The 18,547-nt window shown below is 36.9% G+C and overlaps 1 long non-coding RNA gene across 1 annotated transcript in view; it reads left to right on the plus strand.

Annotated features, from left to right (window-relative positions):
• The window catches only part of LOC140599724 (uncharacterized), a 69,463-nt gene extending 55,883 nt beyond the window's left edge, over window positions 1-13,580 (plus strand). Inside the window, exon 7 of the long non-coding RNA XR_012002700.1 lies at window positions 13,457-13,580. This is a non-coding gene — a long non-coding RNA (uncharacterized lncRNA). The remainder of the gene's footprint in view (window positions 1-13,456) is intronic.
• Window positions 13,581-18,547: the final 4,967 nt, after the last annotated feature.

Consider the following 18,547-nt stretch of genomic DNA (forward strand, 5'->3'; position numbering starts at 1 on the left):
GAGGCAGAGACACAGGCAGAGGGAGAAGCAGGCTCCATGCACTGAGAGCCCAACGTGGGATTTGATCCCAGGTCTCCAGGATCGCGCCCTGGGCCAAAGGCAGGAGCCAAACTGCTGCGCCACCCAGGGATCCCCCAAACCTATGTTTTAAAAGAACATGGTTTCTGATGAGCTAAAATTTGCATGTATTATACAGAAGATATCTAGTCAGGGGTGAAGATAGGTCTACCCAAACTCAGTGTTGCAAAGAACCCTCCTCCAGGAATATCCTTCCAGGAAAGGCCATCTCTCAAGGTATTATTATATTTATTATATGCTTCACCAGAAGGACTGGCATTATCTGTAGCCCATTGGATTTGAAGAACCTGTGCAAATACCTGGTGTCTATGGACTTGGGGTTAGTGCTTTTTAGGCATGATTTTATAATATGAGCAATGTTGTAACTACTTAGATTAAATAACAAGTCACTTTGGGTTTGGCTACTTGAGGGCACATATCATTTTAGATGAAGCTCGGTATCCCAATGGTCTGGTACAGTATCTGCCAAATAGCGCCAAAAAAGGTTGATGAAGTAATAAGTAAACATTAGGAATATGTATATGCTTGGTTATACACAAAAAGAGATGCGCTTTAATTATTTATTTATTTATTTTTTATTTTTTTATAAATTTATTTTTTATTGGTGTTCAACTTGCCAACATATAGAATAACAGCCAGTGCTCATCCCATCAAGTGCCCCCCTCAGTGCCTGTCACCCAGTCACCCCCACCACCCTGCCCACCTCCCCTTCTACCACCCCTAGTTCATTTCCTAGAGTTAGGAGTCTCTCATGTTCTGTCTCCCTTTCTGATATTTCCCACTCATTTTTTCTCCTTTCCTCTTTATTCCCTTTCACTATTTTTTATATTCCCCAAATGAATGAGACCATATAATGTTTGTCCTTCTCCGATTGACTTATTTCACTCAACATAATACCCTCCAGTTCCATCCACGTCAAAGCAAATGGTGGGTATTTGTCGTTCCTAATGGCTGAGTAATATTCCATTGTATACATAGACCACATCTTCTTTATCCATTCGTCTTTGATGAACACTGAGGCTCCTTCCACAGTTTGGCTATTGTGGACATTGCTGCTAGAAACATCGGGGTGCAGGTGTCCTGGCATCTCACTGCCTCTGTATCTTTGGGGTAAACCCCCAGCAGTGCAATTGCTGGGTCGTAGGGCAGATCTATTTTTAACTCTTTGAAGAACCTCCATACAGTTTTCCAGAGTGGCTGCACCAGTTCACATTCCCACCCACAGTGTAAGAGGGTTCCCTTCTCTCCACATCCTCTCCAACATTTGTGGTTTCCTGCCTTGTTAATTTTCCCCATTCTCATTGATGTGAGGTGGTGAGTAGATATGCTTTAAATAAAAACTGAGTAAAAGTGTTAATATTTTACCTTTTTGAAAATATTATAGTACACAAGGCTATTCATACATATTATATAACTTAATTTTCAATACAACTCTATCAAATAGATATCATTTTCCTTGTTTTATGGACAGGAAATGAAAGCTCAGTAACATGCTCAAGATCACACAGCTAGTGAGTGGTATAAAAATGGTATGAGTTATTCATAGTCCAAATCTTGGTGCCAAATTATATTCTTTGTCTCTTATACCTTAATTGCCTTTTGAGGAAACGCCTGCACAGGTCTTGAGACTACAGACTTCACTGTAAATTGTTGCATGACTGGAAACTATTCACTTTAACTCTTTCCATCACAATTTGTCCCCTTTCGGTGGAATTAAAAAAACATCTAAAACGGGTGCCTGACTAGCTCAGTTAGAGCATGTGACTCTTGATCCCAGGGTCATGAGTTTGAGCCCCATGTTGGTTGTAGAGATTACTTAAAAAAAATTTTTTTTTTAAATTGGGTCAGGGGATCCCTGGGTGGCTCAGCGGTTTAGCGCCTGCCTTTGGCCCAGGGCGCGATCCTGGAGACCCGGGATCGAATCCCACGTCGGGCTCCCTGCATGGAGCCTGCTTCTCCCTCTGCCTGTGTCTCTGCTTCTCTCTCTCTCTCTCTCTCTCTCTCTCTCTCTGTGACTATCGTAAATAAATAAAAAATAAAATAAAATAAAATAAAAATTTGGGTCAGTTAGACTTAAAAAAAATCTGAAACCCTCTTCTCATTTGAACAATATGAGAGTACATATGTTAATGCTTAACTCACACCAGCAACTGTCAAAGAACAGTCCCTGTTTAAGTCCAAGGAATTAGTCTTATAATTGTACAACAAAGATTTTAGCCAGATGTAGTCTCAAATGAATTATGTTAATTTACCCCCTTCTGTCTTCTAAAGATTATAGAAATTTTATGCTAATTTTATATACACTATAATATTCTAGACATTTGTAGATAAAATACCAACTATCTTAACTCAATATTTTATTTATCATAATCTAATATATAAAGCACACTATATTAGACTGGGTTCTTTAACTGCCCAGAGTCACTTTGCATGAAGGAACAGATCCTGAACTTTGCCTCCACCAGCACATCATTCAAAATGATTGCCATGGACTCAGGATTGGAACCATGTAACTAACTGTCTTTTGAACCCAAGCTTGGCGAATCTCAGTCCTATTCTAGAAATCTGAGATTTGGATTCGAGTGTCAGAGAGAGACTGCAGGAATCATTAAAGCTGAATTACATAACTGAAACGCTCTAGGAGGAGGTACAGGATTTCCAGTAACCAAGAGTAAGCCTGATGTGAAAACAGTTTTAAGAGATTCTGAAAGACCAGCCAGATATAAATCAATCAAAAACTAATTGTGAAATCATAAGCCTGATCAAAATAGAATTTAACCATCTTCTTACAGATGAAATCATGAACCACTTAAACATTTTATAATCACACTCATCCTTCACCACACAATGGTATAGAGACAAAAAAAAGCAAGTCACATGTAACACTATTTAACTGTACATTTATAAACAGTTAATATGGTAGATTTTATGTTATGTGGGTTTTTTTACACACACCCAGTCACACAGAAGTTAACTTGCTAGTTAAGAATGTCTTATTTATCCAGTTGAGAGTCTCTGTTTCCAACAGATAAGAACTTGGCTAACTTTCTAGGCCAGTAGAAAGAGACCAAGCACTTACTATATCCCTGAATAATGGTAACATTTAGCGTTGAAGACATTCATAGACATTATCGGTGTGTGCTGGTGAATGTTTAACGATCAGCTCTCAAACAACAGAACATAACTGATCTGTAGAACTGGTCAGTTTCCCCACTATAATTGCTTCCATGGCCATTTCAAACCACCAAGGTGACTTCCATAAATACAGAGCTAGGGAGACATGGATACTATAATCTACTCTCGTGAGCACCAGGACAACTAGATGGGGGGGAGGGTGCAAGAGAGAACAGAGCCACCCCCAAATGCCTCTTGTGCCTTCATTTCATCTGTTTCCAATTCAAAATGGAGTGATGTAGGAACGGTTAAAGGGAACAAATATTGATGAAGTGGCTATTGTGTGCTAAACCCAATTTAAATTGCCTCATTTTAAAATGTTATGTATGCCACTAAATTGTACCCTGAAAAGGGTGACTTTGTGGTATGTGAATTATATCATAATTTTTAAAAGGCGTTAGGTATAACACCTTATAGATTTGACTAAGTTTCCAGATAGATTTTTTTCCTCTTATAAAGGAATCCTTTTAAATTCTTTCAGATGAAAGATTACATGCAATGAAAAGTCATTATCTTTATCATAATCAAGCTGTTGTTTATCTGAATACTTCTCTAAAATGAATGCTATACCAGCTTACAGTGTTTTCTTTCAGAGCACATGGGACAAATGGGTAAGTTGGAAGTTTCTACTGGCAGCCTAGTGTGGAAGTATGGTCTTTGTACTTGTAGGCTCTTCTGTCTCTCACCAAAAACTGATGTTGGTATTTATAGTTTATTGGTCCCAAGATTGATGGTAGGGAAAAAAAGGTGATGGTAGACAACTGTGCCAGTTATGTATCAACAGTACCAAAGGTGTTATGGAACATGAGACCTCTACATTTCTATCTGCAGGCCAATTTTAATGTATTCAATACCTCTTTTAGAGAATTATATCCTCATTGTTAAAGTAATCACCTAAGTTAAAATACCAAAATCATAAAATTCTGGAATGGGGACTGCTTATGGATTTCTTGTGATTTACTCCTTTTACAGGTGAGGAGAGAAGAATTTAGTCATAATAATGTTCTTTTCAAAAGAGAAGTCAGTTTACTAATTCCTAAAGGAGTACTTCCATTTCACTGTGCAGCCATGTGACACTAAAATTCTAAATATTTGTTTTACAGAATTCCCACCCTAGTATCTAGTTCCAGAAACAGCAGCTCTCCTCAAAAGAATTACCACTATTTTAAAAAATGTTAGGGACCCCTGAGTGTCTCAGTGGCTGAGCATCTGCCTTTGGCTCAGGGCGTGATCCTGGGACCTGGGATTGAGTCCCACATCAGGCTCCCTGTGGGGAGCCTGTTCTCCCTCTGCCTGTGTCTCTGCCTCTCTCTCTCTCTCTCTCTCTCTCTGTGTCTCTCATGAATAAATAAAAAATCTTTAAAAAATAAATAAAATTTAAAAAAAATTTAGTACATCCAGGTATTTGAAACAGTACCTGAACTATACTAGATTATCTTTCAACTATTCGTCTCCTACATGGGTGAAACTTAAAAACTGTTATGAGGAATCTAGTGTCTCCAGTTTCATGTTTGATTTTATATTACACATTATATTATTTATAATATATTCATTATATTATTTTATATTATATTAAAAATATTATAATATAATAATATAATATAATATAATATAATGATATAATATTATATTATAATATATTAAATATATTATATATAATATAAATAATATAAATATATTATTTATATTATAAATAATATATATAATATAAATATAAATATAATAATATATAAATAATATATAAATAATATATAATAATATAAATATATAAATATAATATAATAATATAATATTTATAATATATTAAATATATTATAAATATTATATTATAGTTAATCATGGCCTTAGAAACATTTGACAACAAAGTGTACACTAATCCAAAATATAATCAAATTTCAATATTAAGTATATAACTCTATTATTTATATTATATATATTATGATACTTATAATATTTATGATATATAGAGAGTAAATGCATTTCCCCAGTCAGTTCTTTTTGCACTGGTTCTGCCTTTCACAGAAATGTAATTGCCTGTTAAGTTATAACAAAGCCAACACTGACTCATGTTGGTGTCAGGAAAAGGAACGCTTTCATATTCCAACCACACCATCACCAGCAGGGGTATTGACAATCATATAGCTAAAGTTAATTGAGCACTGTATGATGCGCCCTAAATGAGTTATGACTTAATTATCACAATTTCAAAAGTAGCAGCTATTATTAATCCATCCAGTTAATTGCTAAAGAAAGGGGCTGAGAAGCTACTACTCAGTGTCTCAGATAGGATCTCAAGAGCCTTCAGCAGGTCACTAGGCTACTGCCCTCCATTAGTGACATCTAATGGGTCCCTCCCAAGCTATTATAGTCTCTTGAATTGCTTACTCCTTCCTGCAGGAAAAGGAAGTGCTCTGGGAGAAGAGCAGAGACTCCTACCTTGTCTTCTTTCCCTCCTCTTTCTTCCTCTCCAGGGATGGCATTAATATATATCTGTACCACCCATGCACTGAGATCATTTCCTGAAATTACAGTGTTAGAGCTCACTATTTAAAAACCCACCTTTACTGGGACACCTGAGTGGCTCCGTTGGTTAAGTGTCAGCCTTCAGCTCAGGTCATGATCTCAGGGTCCTAGGATCGAGCTCCACATTGAGACTGACATTGGACTTCCTGCTCCATGGGGAGCCTGCTTCTCCCTCTCCCAGCTCAGGTTATCTGTAGCTATATCTTTCTCTCTCAAATAAATAAAATCTTAAAAAAAAAAACCCCTACCTTCACCTTGTACTGGACAGTTTGTATTAAATATTTTTAATGCTTTGCTTAATACATTTTAAAATAAATTTAAGAATGTTAAAAACAGAGTTTAAGAAGATTGAGTTTTCTACAAACTAGTGAAACTGAATTATGAATCCCTTCTTTTAGTATCTACTGAAATCAGCCTTTTGTGTTAGGCATAGCACTTTTTGTTAGCACAGCACTAAAAAGTACAGAAAATATTCATAGTGCAGACTATTACAATATTATATTAATGTAATGGAGAATATTTTTGTTCTAGTCATTTTTTCTTCCAGGAAATTGATCATGGCCCACTTGCATCCTGCTCATCACATCCTTCGGGCATGGCAGAGGGTTATGTGTCCTCTCTCCATTTCTTTCCTTGTCTCTATGTTGAGCCTGATTATCAATTGCTCAATATTACTCAAGCCCTGAAAAAGACTTTCAAGTCAGTCTGGAAGACAGCCACTTGAATTCTGACCCATGAGCCACTTTGAAAGCTGGGTCATCTCAGCAATTATCCAGTCTCTCCAAGTCTTCACATCTTCAACTATTTATGACAATAACAACACTCATCTCATCTAGAAGCTGTGTGGGTTAAATGAGGAAACAAGGCACAGAACCTACTGAGTGGCAGGACCTCCCTTACATGTGCCCTTCCCCTTCTTGGTTGAAAGCCTGGAGCAAAGGTTCCTCAGTGACCCTTACCATTTTTAAGTAAAGACCCTTTGGGAATCTGAGGAGGTCTATGGACTGCTGTGCAGACAGCAAAAAGACAGACAAAAGCAGGTCCATCCTCACAAATTCGGCATATTATTTCATGGTTTCAAGGACCCCAGGGAAGACTATCCACGGCTTGCCTAGGGCTTCACAGACCAACAGGTAGAAACCCCTAGAACAGTATAGCATCATGAGTGAGTAACAGTAACTTCAATGGGGAAAAAAAAGCAAGAATAAAGAGAGCAGGAAGTAGATGATCAAAGGAGTTTAAAAATAACTAAAAGAAAAGAAAAAATCCAAAAAAGGGAAACTTGGTTTGGCAGAGAGAATATGTAAGAAATATAGGTCTATTTGTAGCCACTGTCCACAGCCTAAATCGATAAACTTGTTAGCTGAGGATTTAAGTAATTTGCGGAGTGTTTAAATAGTTAATCATGGCCTTAGAAACATTTGACAACAAAGTGTACACTAATCCAAAATATAATCAAATTTCAAAAGCCAAATGGACCTTCCAGATGTCAAGGATGAATAATTCAGGTCAGTCCTATCCCAGCCCCTCATCTGGCACATTACACTGATGAGGCTTCGCCTTTGTGCCTAGCTTCGCTGCTTTAGAATGATGGGACCAGGTTTTCTGGAGGCTTCTTTGAACCAGTCACAAATAAATGAGCTTAATTATTTACTGCTTCACCAACTCAGATGAAATGATTATGTTAAAAAAAAAAAAAGAAAGAAAGAAAAAAAAGAAAAAAATGTGACTCCCAGAGAAGAGCAGAAAATCTCAAGCCAAGGGAGAGCGCTCCTCTGGTGTTTCTGCTACTCTTTCTTGCTCTGTGTCAGCCCTGATTCAAGGGCAGATTCTGACATATGATACTTCCCTGCTCTTCTCCTTTCCCTAAGACTAGGCTTCCAATTAAAAGACCGAGCCTAGTACTTACTTCATCATGCACTCTCAGGGCTGGAGTCAAGCAGGCCTGAACACACTGGAGAGCCCCCTCCAGCTCTCATTTGGCCTTGTTTCCTATTGCTTATATTCCTATTCCTATTCCTATTCCTTACGTTTTAAGAAAAATTCTCTATCAGCAAAGCCACCAGGATGGGCTTCTACCAAGGTTTATATTTCAACCCAGTGGTTCTTCACCAGGTCCAATTTTGCCACCAAGAGTCATCTGGCAATGTCTGGAAACATTTTTAGTAGTCACAACTGGTAGGGAATTGGGGGAGGGGAGTCTATTACTGGATAGAGCCCAGGGATGATACTAAATATCCTACAGTGCACCGGTTAGCCTCCACAACAACAAATTAGCAGGCCCTAGATGTCTAGTTGAAAAACCCTAAGTGTAACCCCAAAGTTAGAAGATGGGTCTGAAAGGGCAGTTTCCAACTGTGGTTCTCTTTATTCACACCACCACAGTATTTGTCTGTGTGTATTTTTCCTCAACTATACACTCACTTTTCTTATGGACCCAGAAAACAACCTGAGTGGGTTATCTAGTAGGAAAGAGGAAAAACATAGAATATTCCCACTATCCCTCCTGAGTCTGGTGCCCAGGAGAAACATGGCTGCCTTCTGAGCCTCAGTTTTCTCAGCTGAAAATAGGAAGGAAAACATGTACTTCTTCCATTAGCAGGTGCTCTCAATTAGGTGATTGGTTTGGTCGTTCTGGGATTATCCTCTTTTCTATGTGGCAGACAATACCTATCTATTCTTCCCTTCTTGCCTTTTTTAGAAAAATATTTTATTTATTTATTTATTTATTTATTTATTTATTTATTTATTTATTTATTTAAATATTTTATTTATTTATTTGAGAGAGAGTTTGAGCAAGGAGGAGGGGCAGAGGGAGAGGAAGAGAGAGAAGCAGACTCTTCACTGAGCAGGGAACCTAACGTAGGGCTTGATCCTAGGACCCTGAGGTCATGACCCGAGTCAGAAGCAGATGCTTCATTGATTGAGCCACCCAGGTGCCCCCCACTTCTTGCTGGCTAACAGAATCTCATCATTTGGCAGGGGGCAGCAAATGTACCCAGGTAAAGAGCAGCATTCCTCACTCTTGCAGTTAGGAGTAGCTGTGTGACAACACAGTTCTGGTCAATAAGACTCAAGATGAATTTGTTAAGGATTTCTAGGAAAGTATAGTTTCTCTTTCTTCCTTTTCCTTCCTCTGTACTTTTTCTCCTCCCTTCCTTCTCTCCTCCTAGGAATATTCTTTCTACTAACTGGGATGTGTTTGTTACCTGGAGGTGGAGGTTTGTGAGTGGAGGTGGACTGCTTGTTTTCATGAAGATGAAGGTCTGGGCTAAGGATGGTGCAATTGGAAGCTTGGATTTGATGGCATCTTTAAAGCAGCTTCACCAGTCTTAGACTGCCCACCTCTGGAATTGATGCTACATGATGAAAATTAGCCTTCTATATTTGGGGCACCTGGGTGGCTAAGTCAGTTAAGCGTCTGCCTTGGGGTCAGGTCATGATCCCATTGTCCTGTAACATCGGGGCTCCCTGCTCAGCAGGGAGTCTACTTTTTCCTTTTCCACTGTCCCTTCCTCTGCTTGTGAGCACACACACACTCTTTCTCTCAATAAATAAAAAAATAAATAAAATCTTAAAAAAAGAAGCTTTCTGTGTGCTAGACCACTGTCATTAGAGTTTTGCTCTATACACATAATTCTTACCCAAACCAGAAGTGCTTCATCCCAACCAGGAGCTCACTGACAGTAAGTAGCAAGATTCAGACATTCCAGGTTAAACTTATTGATTTTGTAGCTCCACACTTGCTTGAACCTAACGTGAATTTGCCCTCTGGGATAATCTGCTCCAAATTATAGCCTGTTGGGTATCTGACCTACCATTTGTCCTAAAATCTTTGCTCCATTTTCCTGTCTTCAATTTTTTTTTCCTGGTGTCACTTACCTTCCTAGTTCTGATAACTTTCTTCCATGTTTTCATCCCCTAATGAAATTCCTCTGGCCCTCAGGGCTGGGACTAGGACATGTAGTGACATGCAATGTGCAACATTTTAGGTGGCACTTACAATTCATGTTCGCGACTTGTCAGTATATTAGGACAAATACCTCCGTAATACTTGCCTCAGTGGCCCCATTCCCATGGCCCTACTCCCACACTTTCCCAGCCCTACCCCCACTACCAGCTTCTGGGATTGATCTGATCTTCAATTTTAGTGTTTATCAAACTGCAACTTATGACCACTGTCTTGTAATAGATATGACATTTTCAAAGGTGATATGCAACAGAAAACACTGAAAAGAATCTTTTACCTTTCAAAGCATATCTTACATAGTGTTAAGTATAGTTACTCCTTTTTCAGCTATTCATATAAATATGTGTATCTGTACGCGTAATACTGGGTCATGAGATAAAATGTAACACTGTGGATTGTGGTCCAATAATTTTGGGAAAAATGTTTTGTTCTTTGCTCCAGGTTTATTATCCCTCTCCATCCAAGTTTCTCACCTTCTACCTACCCACTAGCTAGCTACTAAATTTCACGTGCAAGTTTAACTTATATAAGCTTATAGAATATCTAGCTATATTAACTACGAGTCAATGTATGTGCTATATAATGATTCCCAAAGTCTAAATTCATTCAAAATGAGTCAAAGGGATATGATCCAACTTCTCAGGAGTACATAAAAGCTTACCTTTATCCTTTATATTATAAAACATTGTTTACTTTCTTAAGACAATATTCCTACAGGTGTTCCTGTGAAGGAATTGATTTGATCATTTTTAGGGTTTTGTGATCATAGAGTAGGGCCAGCCTGTATTTTTGTCATAGGAGCTGGGGAATATCAATCTAATTTTCCTATTTCTAAAAGGGCCATGTCTCAACTTTTCTAACACTTGAGGTTTTTCAGAGCACTTGTAAAACATAAAAAATATCTGTGATCCTTAGAGTGACTCATAGCAACAGCAACCTCTAGTCCTGCTAATGTTTATATCAGCACTCAATCATTCGCAAGTGTTCATTAGAGTTTATGTGATCTCTTCCACTTAAGAAGTTAAGCGTCATAGAAAGCCAACACAGATTAATGAGACATCTGCTGTAATTCCATATAATGCATGAAACAAACTAAAATACAATTATTTAACATAAAGTCCTTAAGATTACAATCAAAACAAGGAAGAAAAATAAAGTATATGTAATTGCAAATACAACAAATATATCAGAATTATCCAAAGAACTGATGGAAGGTAAACTACATTATTGTCTTGCTTGCATGATGATGACTAATTGAGCTAACATCACTCTAGCATGTTGGCATACAATAGCAGTCATGCCCACACAAAGTAGAGGGACAAGAAGATACAAAGAATTAAGAGAACATTTTTTTTTTAAATTTGAATGTCAGTGCTTTGAAGCCCGTTGTGTCAGCTCCTAAATAGTAAGTGCTTACTGCCTTGACACACCATTGGTTCTCAGTGAATGTGTGCAGAAGCAATGAATGAATGTTTGACCGAGGATATGCAAATTTAGACACATTTTTGATCTTTTAAAGAGCAGGCTGCTTATAAAACTGTTTGAAGTCATAAAAAAAATGGAAAGATACTAATGAAAGGTCTCTTTTCCCATTCATTTTGAATCAAATGGGAATTCAGAAGACTCAGGCTCATATACTTCATATTCACTAATATTAATTCATTAAACTGTTATTGGTCACTAATTGTTCTGTAGAGATTGGCTGCAGTTAAGGTCATTTGAAAAATAAGGCTTTTATCTTTCAAACAAGAAGTTTGATTTTGGCAAGAGTAAAACTTGAGCCCAAACACATTGCAAACGTATTTTCTTTTAATGACATTTCAAATGTGATTCCTTTGCTTGTGATACTTCTATTTTCTATACTTGTATGTATATTGTACCTTATGGAATAAGGCAGAGGTAAGATAAATTTTTCCCTATCCTGTTTATTGTTTCCTTTCTTTGCTTCATGTTAGAGAATTTATGATCATAGATGTTGCAAAAATCACTACCATATGCTAAGTGGCCTGGCATGACTACAACTCCCAAATTTAATTTCACAAACATTTATTAAGCAAATGCTAAATGCTTCAAACAGTAATTAAGAACTGATAGTATTCTAGGTGTTCACAATAAAAATTTCTAAGTTGCTTCCTATTGGTCAGAGTTCATAATATTGAGACACTGTGCCTACCTTCACAAAGTTCATACTAATTAATCTACCAATATGACCTTTGAAACAAAGTGGTTAAATCTTGCACTACTTCTGGTATGTTTCTATGCTTCCAATTAAATATTAAATAGGTTGGAAGATATTTCATCTTTAGAAACATATTCCATTTGTCTCCAGATTGGATGGTTTGCATTGTCTTCAAAATGTTTTTGAGTTATGATCACGCGAGCCCTACCAAGAAATGAGTTTTTCAGCATTGTCAACATAAAAGACAAGTGATTCTGTATTCAATTTCAGTGTGTGAAACCTCAACTGTAAATTTTCTAGTTCCCTAAGTTTCGGTTTCCACCTGTGAAAATGAGGTTAGACGTGATGATCACTTTTCAAATAGAGCTTGTTTGCTCACTGGACATATAAGACTCTACAAAACAAGTTTGCTGGAATCAAATTTTAAAAAGTCACTGTCCTACAACATGCTGTCATGCCTGGAGGAAATAGGTATTCTTTTCTGATCATGAAAAAATTAATGTATTCTCCTTCTTGTCCTCCCCAGTTCACATGCTCTCTGATGACAGTTAAACTATAAAAGCTATCAAAGGATTCCCAGGGAAATATGTCAAGTTGAACAGGGACTATGTAAGAGGCTTAAATCCCATATGTGTGTGGGGTTATGTTAATATCTATTTTTCCATGTACATATATGTCTATATGTATGTCCCTATGCACAGCTCTAGACCTTTATGCTCATATGTATATGTAATTTATTATATACTAAGTGTCAGGGCTGAGTTAAATGTTCTATGTACATTTTTACATATAATCCTCATAACAAACCTACAAGGCAGACATTGCCGGGCCCATTTTCTAGATTTGAAAAATAGTGTTTAGAAATAGAACATAATTTGTCCAAAGTCAACAGTAAGTAAGTGAACAGAGCTAGAATTGAAACTCCAGTTTGTTCAACTCTGAAGGAAGGACATCTATTTAAATACATAGAGAGAGAGATGTAATGTGACCTACAAATTGCTGGAAACTGAGTTGTCAAAAATGATTGTAGGAATATTTGTCTCAGTAAGAAAATATGCCAAGCCTGGAGGCATAAATTTTCCCCAAAAATATTGCAGTGAAACTCTACCATCCTTATGCTGATAGAGAAGTCATTTCTATTAAGGCAAGACTAACCAGAATCAGAATACATTCGTTAGAAAACAACATAAAATATATTGCTCACCCATTAAAAATGTTTCTCCCTAGTAGTAAGAATGTTTTAACTAACAAAATAACTGTGGTGTAATGGAAAACTCACATCTAGACAAGTATTAACCACAACCTTCTTATGAGAGTTCACCCACCCTGTACTTTAGTTAAAATAAGAACAATTTGCACTTTACATGTTCAAATGCCAATACATGAAATAATAGCAAAATCTAGGTCTTATGTGAAGTAGAATACATACATTGCTTCTTGGTTATTCTGAAATATATTTATGAAATATATACATACATATATTTGAAATTAGTGGATTATTTTAGGTAATTTGTCTTGTTCATTTCATTTAGCTTGGTATCCCCCAAGAATCTAGAAATATCCAAACAATGCCATTAAATTGACAATAAGCAGATTTGAATTCCGCTACGTAATATTTTATTGACAACCTAGGACTTCCATACTACCCTGCTCAGGTAAGTATGGGTATTTATTGTGGGGTCGGAGATTTCAATGCATCGTTGATGTTAGTCTAACCTACATGTAATATATTCCATGGAATATCTATCAAATGTATTTAATTTTCTATGCAAGTGTATGGGCTATTGACAGAGATTTACCTAGCCATACACATTGTATTAGAACATGTCTTTTTTTAAAGCTGAATGCTTTACTTTACAAATTATTTTTTTTTTTTACTTTCCAGATTATTGAACTACTTTTCAAAGGATTTTGCCTTTCAAAAGGATAAAATAGGGATCCCTGGGTGGCGCAGTGGTTTAGCGCCTACCTTTGGCCCAGGGCGCGATCCTGGAAACCCGGGATCGAATCCCACGTCGGGTTCCCGGTGCATGGAGCCTGCTTCTCCCTCTGCCTGTGTCTCTGCCTCTCTCCCTCTCTCTGTGTGACTATCATAAATAAAGAAAAATTAAAATATATATATTTAAAAAAAAACAAAAGGATAAAATATTTTAAAGGTACATATCGATTTTTTAAATTAAATATAATTTTTTTACCTTTTAAAGTTTTAATTTAAAATCCAGTTAGTTAACATCAGTGTATAGTGACTCAACGCTTCCATACATCACCTGGTGCTTATTGCAAGTGCACTCCTTAACCCCCATCACCTATTTCACCCATCCCCTGCCCATCTCCCTCCTGGTAACCACCAGTTTGTTCTCTATAGTTAAGAATCTGTTTCTTGGTTTGTCTCTCTCTCTCTTTTTTTTCTCTTTTGCCCTTTTATTTTGTTTCTTAAATTCCACATATGAGTGAAATCATATGGTATTTATCCTCCTCTAACTTATTTCACTTGGCATTATATTCTCCAGCACCATTCATGTTGTTGCAAATGGCAATATTTCATTCTTTTTTGTGGCTGAGTTATATCTATCTATCTAAAGACTGAGCACACTGCCAGTAGTCATCTAACAGAATAGCTGGTAGGGGTAGTCCCATATATATAATATAATATAATATAATATAATATAATATAATATAATATAATATATATGCACATCTTTTTTTATCCATTCATCAATCGATGAACATTTGGGTTGTTTCCATAATTTGGCTATTATAGATGCTGCTGTTATAAATGTCAGGGTGTATGTATCCCTTCAAATTAGTATTTTTGTATTTTTTGGTTAAACACTAGTCGTGTGATTGCTGGACCCTAGGGTAGTTCTATTTTTAACTCTTTGAGGAACCTCCATTCTGTTTTCCACAGTGGCTGCACCAGTTTGCATGCCCACCATTAGTGCAAGAGGGTTCCTTTTTCTCCACTTCCTTGCCAACCCCTGTTGTTTCTTGTATTGCTGATTTTAGCCCTTCTACAGATGTATCTCATTATACTTTTGATTTGTATTTTCCTAATTATAAGTGATATTGAGCATGTTTTCATGTGTCTATTGACCATCTGTATGTTTTCTTTGGAAAGATGTTTATTCATGACTTCTGCCCATTTTTCAATTGGACTATTCGGTTTTTTGGGTGTTAAGTATTATAACCTTTTATCAGATATGTTATTTGCAAATATCTTCTCCCATTCCATAGGTTGCCTTTTGGTTTTGTTATTTCCTTCACTGTGCAGAAACTCCCAATAGTTAATTTTTGTTTCATTTCCCTTGCCTCAGGAGACATATATAGAACGAAGTTGCTGTGGCTGATGTCAAAGAAGTTATTGCCTGTGTTCTCTTCTGGGATTTTTATGGATTCAGGTTTCACATTTAGATCTTTAATCCATTTTGCATTTATTTCATCCCTTTGCAAGTTGCTGTTCAGTTTTTACCAACACCATTTATTGAGGAGACATTCTTTTTTCCCATTGGATATTTTTCCTGTTTTTTCAAAGACTAGTTGACAATTTACTTGTGGGTTCATTTCTGGGTTTTCTATTCTGTTCTGTTGATCTGTGTGTTTATTTTTGTGTCAGTACCATCTTGTTTTTATTACTACAGCTTTGTAATGTAACTTGAAGTCCAGAATTGTGAGGCTTCAAGCTTTGTTTTTCTTTTCCAAGGTTGCTTTGATTATTCAGGAGCTTCTATGACTCTATACAAATTTTAGAATTTTTTGTTCTAGGACTCTGAAAAATTCTGTTGGTGTTTTGATAAGGATTGCATTAAATATGTAGATTGCTTTGGGTAGTATTTTAACAATATTTGTTCCTCCAATCCATGAGATTTGTTCTTCAAATCCATTAATGTCTTTACATTTCTTGGTGCCCTCTTCAATTTCTTTCATCATTAAATGTACACGAAAAATTTTAATATAAAGTCCAGTTTACCAGAGGGTGGTGTTTGTTTCTACAATTAGAAAAGGGCTGCCCCTACTAGCCATTCTGTTAGATGACTACTGGCAGTATGCTCAGTCTTTAGATCATCTTCTCAATGAGCAGTAGAGATGTGAGTAGAAATCTGTCAAATTGCTCTCCATTCCTTCCCAAACATTTAGGATTTTATGGCTAGAGAGAACAGGGCATATATATTTAAGAAGACATACTGAATATTACAATAGATTTTTAAAAACAAAAAATTCTTGCAGTGAAATTACAGATTGCAAAAATGGACAAAAGCTTGACTCAGGTAAATATAAACAGACTTTGTAGTTTCAACTAGGGGGTAGAAGATGTAACATTTCTAGAGACCATCGCATTTCCATTTAGTTTTCCTAGCTATGAACAGACATAGATTTAGCAAGAAGAAACAAATTTTTTGAGAAACATGGTTTGAGATGATTTTCAAATCAGCCTTAAACATTCTTAGTACTGTGACTTATGGTTTATTTAGACTTTGCACCTTAACTCCTGAATATGCTATTGGATGCCAACTGTACTGCTTTTTTTTTTTTTTTTTTTTTTACCCTCAGAATTTTGCAGGAATTCTAGGAATACTGGCCAGATGGGAAAATACACTTTAGTGGAGATTCCTAAGATGATTCTAAAACCTTCCTGAAATAAACAGCAGTACAGCAGTAAATTTTGAAGATAACATCTGCCAGAGAAAATATATCTTTGAGATACCTGTGACTAGTCAGTCTCTGTGTTATTTGAAAGTGAAAGGAAAATTAGATCTGGAAGCCCAAAAAAATCACAAATATTTTGGTAGCTGGTATATAGTGGTGTACTGAGCCTGGGCCTGTTCATAGCAACTTGCAATAGTTTATTGTGAACTTCTCTCCCCAATAGCTTGAGATCAGCCATGATGGGAGTCATTATTGGACAGAAATAACAAATGCTACAAATCAATGCCTGACCCCAACATGATTGTTACACATTTACTAACATTTATGGAGGAGGCAGGGAGTATTGCCTAAGAAGCTTTATTTTTGAGTCTTCCATGTAGTAAGAGTGCCATGGTTTATTGTTCTCTTAAGGTTTCTCCATAATGTGTATGGTGGGGATTTTGTTTTCAATCTATCAAAATGATGTCCCTGTAATGTTTCGTGAATGGTTTAAGATGGATCTTGGATCTGTGTTTTTATGCCTGGCAGAGAAAGGTCTTAGGAGATATGAGGTAAGAGTGTTTAACCAGGTATTTACCAGCTGGTTCTAGGCTCTCAGCTTTGAATAATGGCAACGTATCGTTTCGTATTCATTGAAATGTGATGGCAATACTCATGCACCCAATCTCCCTCCACCTCTTGATCCTTTCTCTCAGAGATTCATTGTATCTCTTCTCTCACCCTTAGCCTCAAAGCCATGCATCAGAATTTATATATATATATATATACACACATATATATATATATTTTAATAGCCTTATTGAGATATAATTGACATATGAAGAAAAGCAATCCCACTTCAGGATATCTAACCAAAAGAATTGAAATTAGGCTCTTGAAGAGATATCTGCACTCCCATGTTCATGCAGCATTATTCACAGTAAACAAGATATGAAAACAACCCAAGTATTCACCAATGGATGAATGGGCTTTAAAAATGTGGTATATAAGGCAGCCCCAGTGGCTCAGCGGTTTAGCGTCGCCTTCAGCCGGGGGCGTGATCCAGGAGACCGGGATAGAGTCCCAAATCAGGCTCCCTGCATGGAGCCTGCTTCTCCCTCTGCCTGTGTCTCTGCCTCTCTCTCTCTCTCTCTCTCTCTCTCTCTCTCTCTCTCTCTGTTTCTCATGAATAAATAAATAAAATCTTTTAAAAAATGTGGTATATACACAGAATGGAATATTAATCTACCTCTAAAAAGAAGGAAATTCTACCATTTGTGATATGGATGAACTTGGAGGAAGGTAGGCTAAATGAAATAAGCCAGTCACAGAAGGACAGATGTTGCATGATTCTACCTACAGGAAGAATCTAAAATAGTCAACTTCATAGAAGCAGAAAATTAGTAGTGGTTTCCAGTGGTGGGGAGTTGGGGAAAATGGGGAATTTTTGTTCAATGGTTATAAAGTTTCCGTTATGCTACATGAATATGTTCTAGAGATCTGCTCCAAAACATAGTACCTATGGGTGACTCATCCATCTCTTACACAACCATTCAACTTCATTCTCCTCCTTGGTAAACTGTGACTGTGTCCCATCAGCCATGGGAAAAGGGCCATATGGATACTACTTGGTTAATTTGACTGACCTAAGTAATAGAATTAGGGAAGAATAATCCCTTTTGTCTTTACAGGGTGATGACACTGGACTCTCAGCGACAGCTAGGAAAGGGACCTGGGAGGAATCAATTTGTTTCTGAAATATCCAAAATGCACAACAGAGTAAACCCATGAAAACAAGACCCTATACAAAAGTCAATACAATCCTGGGTACATTAAAAAAGATGTGAGGAACCAATAAGAAGACCATATCCTGGCCTCAGTCAAAACCATCTCTGGAACTGTGTGTAGCTATGCTGCTGCCCTCAGGAAAGCACAGGAGGGAGCGTATCCTGACAGGGGCCATCCACATCATGGAGATATGGGAGGTGTTGGGAGAGGCC

Source organism: Vulpes vulpes, chromosome 7, assembly GCF_048418805.1.
Source record: "Vulpes vulpes isolate BD-2025 chromosome 7, VulVul3, whole genome shotgun sequence".
Classification (NCBI taxonomy): Eukaryota; Metazoa; Chordata; class Mammalia; order Carnivora; family Canidae; genus Vulpes; species Vulpes vulpes.